The following is an 8,198-nucleotide window of genomic DNA, read 5'->3' on the forward strand; positions in this document are numbered from 1 at the left end:
ATGTTATGCACCAGATTAGAGTGGGGAACAGAAGGGGGGCATCACCCCGGTCGTAGCGCTAGTAATTCATGACTATAGTGAGTAGTCATATCACAAGTCTTTCCAGCAGTAACGCGCCATCAAATCGCATAGCCCGACCTTTCAAGTAGTAAGTAAGTTGAATTCGCTACTCCCTCACCCTCCTCGCCTCTCTGTCAAACCGCCTATGTGAAAACTGCCGCGCGTACTGCCCAGGAAAATCCCCGCACTGAACTCTTAACTATGTGAAAATAGTTCGAGCTTGTTCGTTCTATATAAATACTAGTACTGTATGTTTATTCACCCGTGGGGCTGTTCAATGAATGGAGGGCCAGGGAGCACAAGTGAACAATACTACTACCAGTAAGTAGGAGTCGTACAGTTACTCACGTTAAATAGAGAGTTTGTTTTCTTTAATGCCACAAACACAAATTGAAACGCTAGCTTGTTGTGGAGAGAGAAAGCTAATCACAACACTATATATGTAGGCAGGGGCCTGAGCGCTTGCTTTACTAGGGTTTCTCTCTTCATTCCCTCATCCTCTCTAGATCTAAACAAGACAGTGGTAGAGACATTTTCTCTCTGCTCACCGATGGTCACAAATCTGGTCGGTATGTGTAGATGACTAGGTGCATCGTTCACGCGGTCATCGTCGGTGACAGAGGAAACCCACAGCTACCAGCGGGGCACGATTCTCTACCATGACGTTCTCTCAGACACAGCGCCGGCTCGGGAGGTCCACTGACCCTTCTTCCTCCTTGCGATATTGTGCGCAGATCCAACCGGCCGCCACCGACATCCCGACAACCCTCGGGTATAAGTTCTTCGAAAGTGGCCTTGCTATACTGCCCCAGCTGCCCACATGTCTACATGTGCATCTTTTTCTACTTCCATCAGCTCTTCCAAAGCCAGCTAAATTTTTAGTATTATTAGAGGTAAATCTACTTCATGCATTCGAATCTAGGACTTGGTTCAAACAATGAAGAAAGGGGGAAAGTCGTACCATGAATCTAGGACTTCATTCAAAGAGGAAATAACATGGGGAAAGTAGTAGAGACCGGATACCCAACCGGTCGCTTGGTTGAAAAGGGATATAATGGGAAAAACACAGTACAAACTAGCTAAGGAGCAGATCTATTATTGGTTGAAAAAAGGGTAGAAAGTGGCGGCTTGTGGACAAGTAAATAGAGTATGTCCAGGATTAGATTTGCTGCCCTCACATAGTAAAAGGTCTCCAGGATTAGATTTGCTGCCCTCACATAGTAAAAGGTCTCTAGGATTAGATTTGCTGCCCTCACTGAGCATGAACAAACTCGGCATCACCACTTTATGCCTCCTTGTAGGTACATTGTGCTGATGCATCCACTGTCGCATGTCCTTATACCAACTTTTTCCTGTTGTTGATGTAAGGGCGCAAGTAAAATGAAGCAATCACACTATTACCTTAAGGACATGTCTAACCAGTGTTATTCCAATGCCTCCAGTGATATGATGCAATTAAATTGTGTTACAAATGGCACTCCTGCTATTTTCACCAGTATGATAAATAATTTGCTTCTTTACGCTGCTGAGTGTCCTAGTGTCCCCATGGTCCCATGCGCTTAAACCAACTCTTTAGCTGTTGTTGATTTACTATATCTGGTAAACAAGCAATGCCACCATTAAAGTAATCCCATATTTGAGAAATGTCATTGTTGATCGTAATGCTTCCGGTAACATGAAGCATTGATGACGTTTTAAAATTTCTACTGTCCTTGCATGATTGCCATGAACATAATTAAGATGCTTCTTTTCATTTTGTGTATGTTTCGTATCTTCTTATTGACCAACAACTGTTTACTTTCTATATTTTTGTGCAGATAGGGATATCCATTTCACCTTATTGCTATTGTGACCTTTTGGTGAACTGCACAAAACAATTTTTTGGAATGAGTGCCTTGTGCAGTTCAACTAAAATGTCATGTGGGGAACATCTCTCAATTTTGTGGAACTGCACAAAATGGTGATTGGAGTTTCCAAAATCTCCGTCAAATTCTGTGGGTAATCTCGTGCAACATTTTATTAGCCTTTGCAAGATGAGCCATCACTGTCACCACAATGGTACTTTATTTTAGTGGAACTGCACAAAAGCATAACAAAATTATAGTTTCACCTTACATGAGCAGGACACCCAACCTTAATGTTGCTCAATTTTTGTGCAAGTACTAAAGAAGAACCTGTCAGCTAACAAGAGCAAGTACTTCTTGCTAGCTGAATGATGCAATCTTTGCTTCATTTCATGTGAACTACAGAAAAAGTGGCAAGAATTAAATCATCAAGAGGAGCTGCAGGTTGACTTCCACTAGTGTCACTATTTGTTGGGATCTATGGTAGCGTGCGTTGACTGCAAATTAAAAATTTTCTACGCGCAGAACAACCAAGAACATGCTATGGGAGATGGATCACAGTTTGTCACCACTAGACGTGCAGTGTCATGCAACGGAAGAAGAGTTGGGGTAGAGCATCCACATTTATCGTCTCCACCTCATCCGATCTCCCTCGTACAGTCGGTAGTCGGTTCTCACGTACAGTTTCGCCAGAGCGGCGCAAGTGCACCGCCTCTAACGTGTTGGGGAACGTTGCAGAAAACAAAAATTTTCCTACTCGTTTCACCAAGATCATCTAGGAGTTCATCTAGCAACGAGTGATTAGATGCATCTACATACCTTTGTAGATCGCGCATGGAAGCGTTCAAAAGAACGGTGATGATGTAGTCGTACTCGACGTGATCCAAATCACCGATGACCAGCGCCGAACGGACGGCACCTCCGCGTTCAACACACGTACGGGACGGGAGACGTCTCCTCCTTCTTGATCCAGCAAGGGGGGAGGAGAGGTTGATGAAGATCCAGCAGCACGACGGCGTGGTGGTGGATGCAGGGCGTCACAGCAGCAGGGCTTCGCCGAGACTACGAGGGAGAGACGTAACGGGGAGAGATGGAGGCGCCAGGGGCTGGTGTAAAATCCCTCCTCTCCCCCCCACTATATATAGGGGTGCCAGGGGGGCGCCGGCCCTAGTAGATGGCATCTACTAGGGGGGGCGGCGGCCAAGGGGAGGTTTCCCTCCCCCCCAAGGCACCTAGGGGTGCCTTCCACCACATGGACTCTTCCATGGTGGAAACCCTAGGCGCATGGGCCTATAGGGGCTGGTGCCCTTGGCCCATCTAGGCCAAGGCGCACCCCCTACAGCCCATGTGGCCCCCCAGGACAGGTGGCCCCACCCGGTGGACCCCCGGGACCCTTCCGGTGGTCCCGGTACAATACCGATAACCCCGAAACTTGTCCCGATGCCCGAAATAGCATTTCCTATATATAATTCTTTACCTCCGGACCATTTCGGAACTCCTCGTGACGTCCGGGATCTCATCCGGGACTCCGAACAACATTCGGGTTTCTGCATATACATATCTTCATAACCCTAGCGTCACCGAACCTTAAGTGTGTAGACCCTACGGGTTCGGGAGACAAGCAGACATGACCGAGACGACTCTCCGGTCAATAACCAACAGCGGGATCTGGATACCTATGTTGGCTCCCACATGCTCCACGATGATCTCATCGGATGAACCACGATGTCGAGGATTTAATCAATCCCGTACGCTATTCCCTTTGTCTATCGATATGTTACTTGCCCGAGATTCGATCGTCGGTATCCCAATACCTCGTTCAATCTCGTTACCGGCAAGTCACTTTACTCGTACCGTAATGCATGATCCCGTGACCAGACACTTGGTCACTCTGAGCTCATTATGATGATGCATTACCGAGTGGGCCCAGTGATACCTCTCCGTCATACGGAGTGACAAATCCCAGTCTTGATCCATGTCACCCAACAGACACTTTCGGAGATACCCGTAGTCTACCTTTATAGTCACCCAGTTACGTTGTGACGTTTGGCATACCCAAAGCACTCCTACGGTATCCGGGAGTTACACGATCTCATGGTCTAAGGAAAAGATACTTGACATTGGAAAACTCTAGCAAACGAACTATACGATCTTGTGCTATGTTTAGGATTGGGTCTTGTCCATCACATCATTCTCCCAATGATGTGATCTCGTTATCAATGACATCCAGTGTCCATAGTCAGGAAACCATGACTATCTGTTGATCAACGAGCTAGTCAACTAGAGGCTCACTAGGGACATGTTGGTGTCTGTTATTCACACATGTATTACGATTTCCGGATAACACAATTATAGCATGAATAAAGACAATTATCATGAACAAGGAAATATAATAATAATGCTTTTATTATTGCCTCTAGGGCATATTTCCAACAGTCTCCCACTTGCACTAGAGTCAATAATCTAGTTACATTGTGATGAATCGAACACCCATGGAATTCTGGTGTTGATGATGTTTTGCTCTAGGGAGAGGTTTAGTCAACGGATCTGCTATATTCAGGTCCGTATGTACTTTACAAATCTCTATGTCTCCATCTTGAACATTTTCATGAATGGAGTTGAAGCGACGCTTGATGTGCCTTGTCTTCTTGTGAAACCTGGGCTCCTTGGCAAGTGCAATAGCTCCAGTGTTGTCACAGAAGAGCTCGATTGGCCCCGACGCATTGGGTATGACTCCTAGGTCGGTGATGAACTCCTTCACCCATATTGCTTCATGTGCTGCCTCCGAGGCTGCCATGTACTCCGCTTCACATGTAGATCCCGCCACGACGCTTTGCTTGCAACTGCACCAGCTTACTGCCCCACCATTCAAAATATACACGTATCCGGTTTGTGACTTAGAGTCATCCAGATCTGTGTCGAAGCTAGCGTCGACGTAACCCTTTACGACGAGCTCTTCGTCACCTCCATAAACGAGAAACATTTCCTTAGTCCTTTTCAGGTACTTCAGGATATTCTTGACCGCTGTCCAGTGTTCCTTGCCGGGATTACTTTGGTACCTTCCTACCAAACCGACGGCAAGGTTAACATCAGGTCTGGTACACAGCATGGCATACATAATAGAACCTATGGCTGAGGCATAGGGGATGACGCTCATCTCTTCTATATCTTCTGCCGTGGCCGGACATTGAGCTGAGCTCAATTTCATACCTTGTAACACAGGCAAGAACCCCTTCTTGGATTGATCCATATTGAACTTCTTCAATATCTTATCAAGGTATGTGCTTTGTGAAAGACCTATGAGGCGTCTCGATCTATCTCTATAGATTTTTATGCCTAATATATAAGCAGCTTCTCCAAGGTCCTTCATTGAAAAACTTTTATTCAAGTAGGCCTTGATGTTGTCCAAGAGTTCTATATCATTTCCCATCAAAAGTATGTCATCTACATATAATATGAGAAATGCTACAGAGCTCCCACTCACTTTCTTGTAAACGCAGGCTTCTCCATAAGTCTGTGTAAACCCAAACGCTTTGATCATCTCATCAAAGCGAATGTTCCAACTCCGAGATGCTTGCACCAGCCCATAAATCGAGCGTTGGAGCTTGCACACTTTGTCAGCATTCTTAGGATCGAAAAAACCTTCCGGCTGTATCATATACAATTCTTCCTTAAGGAAACCATTAAGGAATGCCGTTTTGACGTCCATTTGCCATATTTCGTAATCATAGAATGCGGCAATTGCTAACATGATTCGGACGGACTTCAGCTTTGCTACCGGTGAGAAAGTCTCATCATAGTCAACCCCTTGAACTTGTCGATAACCCTTAGCGACAAGCCGAGCTTTATAGATGGTCACATTACCATCCGCGTCTGTCTTCCTCTTAAAGATCCATTTATTTTCTATGGCTCGCCGCTCAAAGGGCAAGTCAGTCAAAGTCCATACTTTGTTTTCATACATGGATCCTATCTCGGATTTCATGGCTTCTAGCCATTTGTCGGAATCCAGGCCCGCCATCGCTTCTTCATAGTTCGAAGGTTCACCGTTGTCTAACAGCATGATTTCCAAGACAGGGTTGCCGTACCACTCTGGTGCGGAACGTGTCCTTGTGGACCTTCGAATTTCAGTAGGGGCTTGATCAGAAGTATCTTGATCATTGTCATTAACTTCCTCTCTAGTCGGTGCAGGCACCTCAGGAACATTTTCTTGAGTTGCGCTCTTTTCCGGTTCAAGAGGTAATACTTCATCAAGCTCTACTTTCCTCCCACTTACTTCTTTCGAGAGAAACTCTTTCTCCAGAAAGGACCCATTCTTGGCAACAAAGATCTTGCCTTCGGATCTGAGGTAGAAGGTGTACCCAATAGTTTCTTTTGGGTATCCTATGAAGACGCATTTTTCCGACTTGGGTTCGAGCTTTTCAGGTTGAAGTTTCTTGACATAAGCATCGCATCCCCAAACTTTTAGAAACGACAGCTTAGGTTTCTTCCCAAACCATAATTCATACGGTGTCGTCTCAACGGATTTCGACGGAGCCCTATTTAAAGTGAACGCGGCAGTCTCTTAAGCATAGCCCCAAAAAGAAAGCGGTAAATCGGTAAGAGACATCATAGATCGCACCATATCTAACAGAGTGCGATTACGACGTTCGGACACACCATTACGCTGAGGTGTTCCAGGCGGCGTGAGTTGTGAAACTATTCCACATTTTCTTAAGTGTGCCCCAAACTCGTGACTCAAGTATTCTCCTCCACGATCTGATCGTAGAAACTTGATTTTCCTGTCACGTTGATTTTCAACCTCACTCTGAAATTCCTTGAACTTTTCAAAGGTTTCAGACTTGTGTTTCATTAAGTAGATATACCCATACCTACTTAAATCATCAGTGAGGGTGAGAACATAACGATAGCCACCGCGAGCCTCAACACTCATTGGACCGCACACATCAGTATGTATGATTTCCAATAAGTCGGTTGCTCGCTCCATTGTTCCTGAGAACGGAGTCTTGGTCATTTTACCCATAAGGCATGGTTCGCATGTGTCAAATGATTCATAATCAAGAGACTCTAAAAGTCCATCAGCATGGAGCTTCTTCATGCGTTTGACACTTATGTGACCAAGGCGGCAGTGCCACAGGTATGTGGGACTATCATTATCAACCTTACTTCTTTTGGTACTCACATTATGGACATGTGTAGCATCACGTTCGAGATTCATAAAGAATAAACCATTCACCATAGGAGCATGACCATAAAACATATCTCTCATAAAAATGGAACAACCATTATTCTCAGATTTAAAAGAGTAGCCATCTCGAATTAAACGAGATCCTGATACAATGTTCATGCTCAAAGCTGGCACTAAATAACAATTATTAAGGTTTAAAACTAATCCCGAAGGGAGATGCAGAGGTAGCGTGCCGACAGCGACCACATTGACCTTGGAACCATTCCCGACGCGCATCGTCACCTCGTCCTTTGCCAGTTTCCGCTTATTCCGCAGCCCCTGCTTTGAGTTACAAATGTGAGCAACTGCACCGGTATCAAATACCCAGGAGCTACTACGGGCACTAGTAAGGTACACATCAATTACATGTATATCACATATACCTTTTGTTTTGGCGGCCTTCTTATCCGCTAAGTACTTAGGGCAGTTCCGCTTCCAGTGACCGCTTCCCTTGCAATAAAAGCACTCAGTCTCGGGCTTGGGTCCATTCTTTGGTTTCTTCCCGGCAGCTTGCTTGCCGGGCGCGGCAACCTCCTTGCCGTCCTTCTTGAAGTTCTTTTTAATCTTGCCTTTCTTGAACTTAGTGGTTTTATTGACCATCAGCACTTGATGTTCCTTCCTGACTTCTACCTCTGCTGATTTCAGCATAGCAAATACTTCAGGAATGGTCTTTTCCATCCCCTGCATATTGAAGTTCATCACAAAGCTCTTGTAGCTTGGTGGAAGCGACTGGAGGATTCTGTCAATGACCGCATCATCCGGGAGATTAACTCCCAGCTGAGTCAAGCGGTTATGCAACCCAGACATAGTGAGTATGTGCTCACTGACAGAACTGTTTTCCTCCATCTTACAGCTGAAGAATTTGTCGGAGACTTCATATCTCTCGACCCGGGCATGAGCTTGGAAAACCATTTTCAGCTCTTCGAACATCTCATATGCTCCATGTCTCTCAAAACGCTTTTGGAGCCCCGGCTCTAGGCTGTAAAGCATGCCGCACTGAACGAGGGAGTAGTCATCGGAACGTGCCTGCCAAGCGTTCATAACATCTTGTTCTGCAGGGAGAACGGGTG

This window comes from Triticum dicoccoides, chromosome 2A (assembly GCF_002162155.2).
Source record: "Triticum dicoccoides isolate Atlit2015 ecotype Zavitan chromosome 2A, WEW_v2.0, whole genome shotgun sequence".
NCBI classification, from domain to species: Eukaryota; Viridiplantae; Streptophyta; class Magnoliopsida; order Poales; family Poaceae; genus Triticum; species Triticum dicoccoides.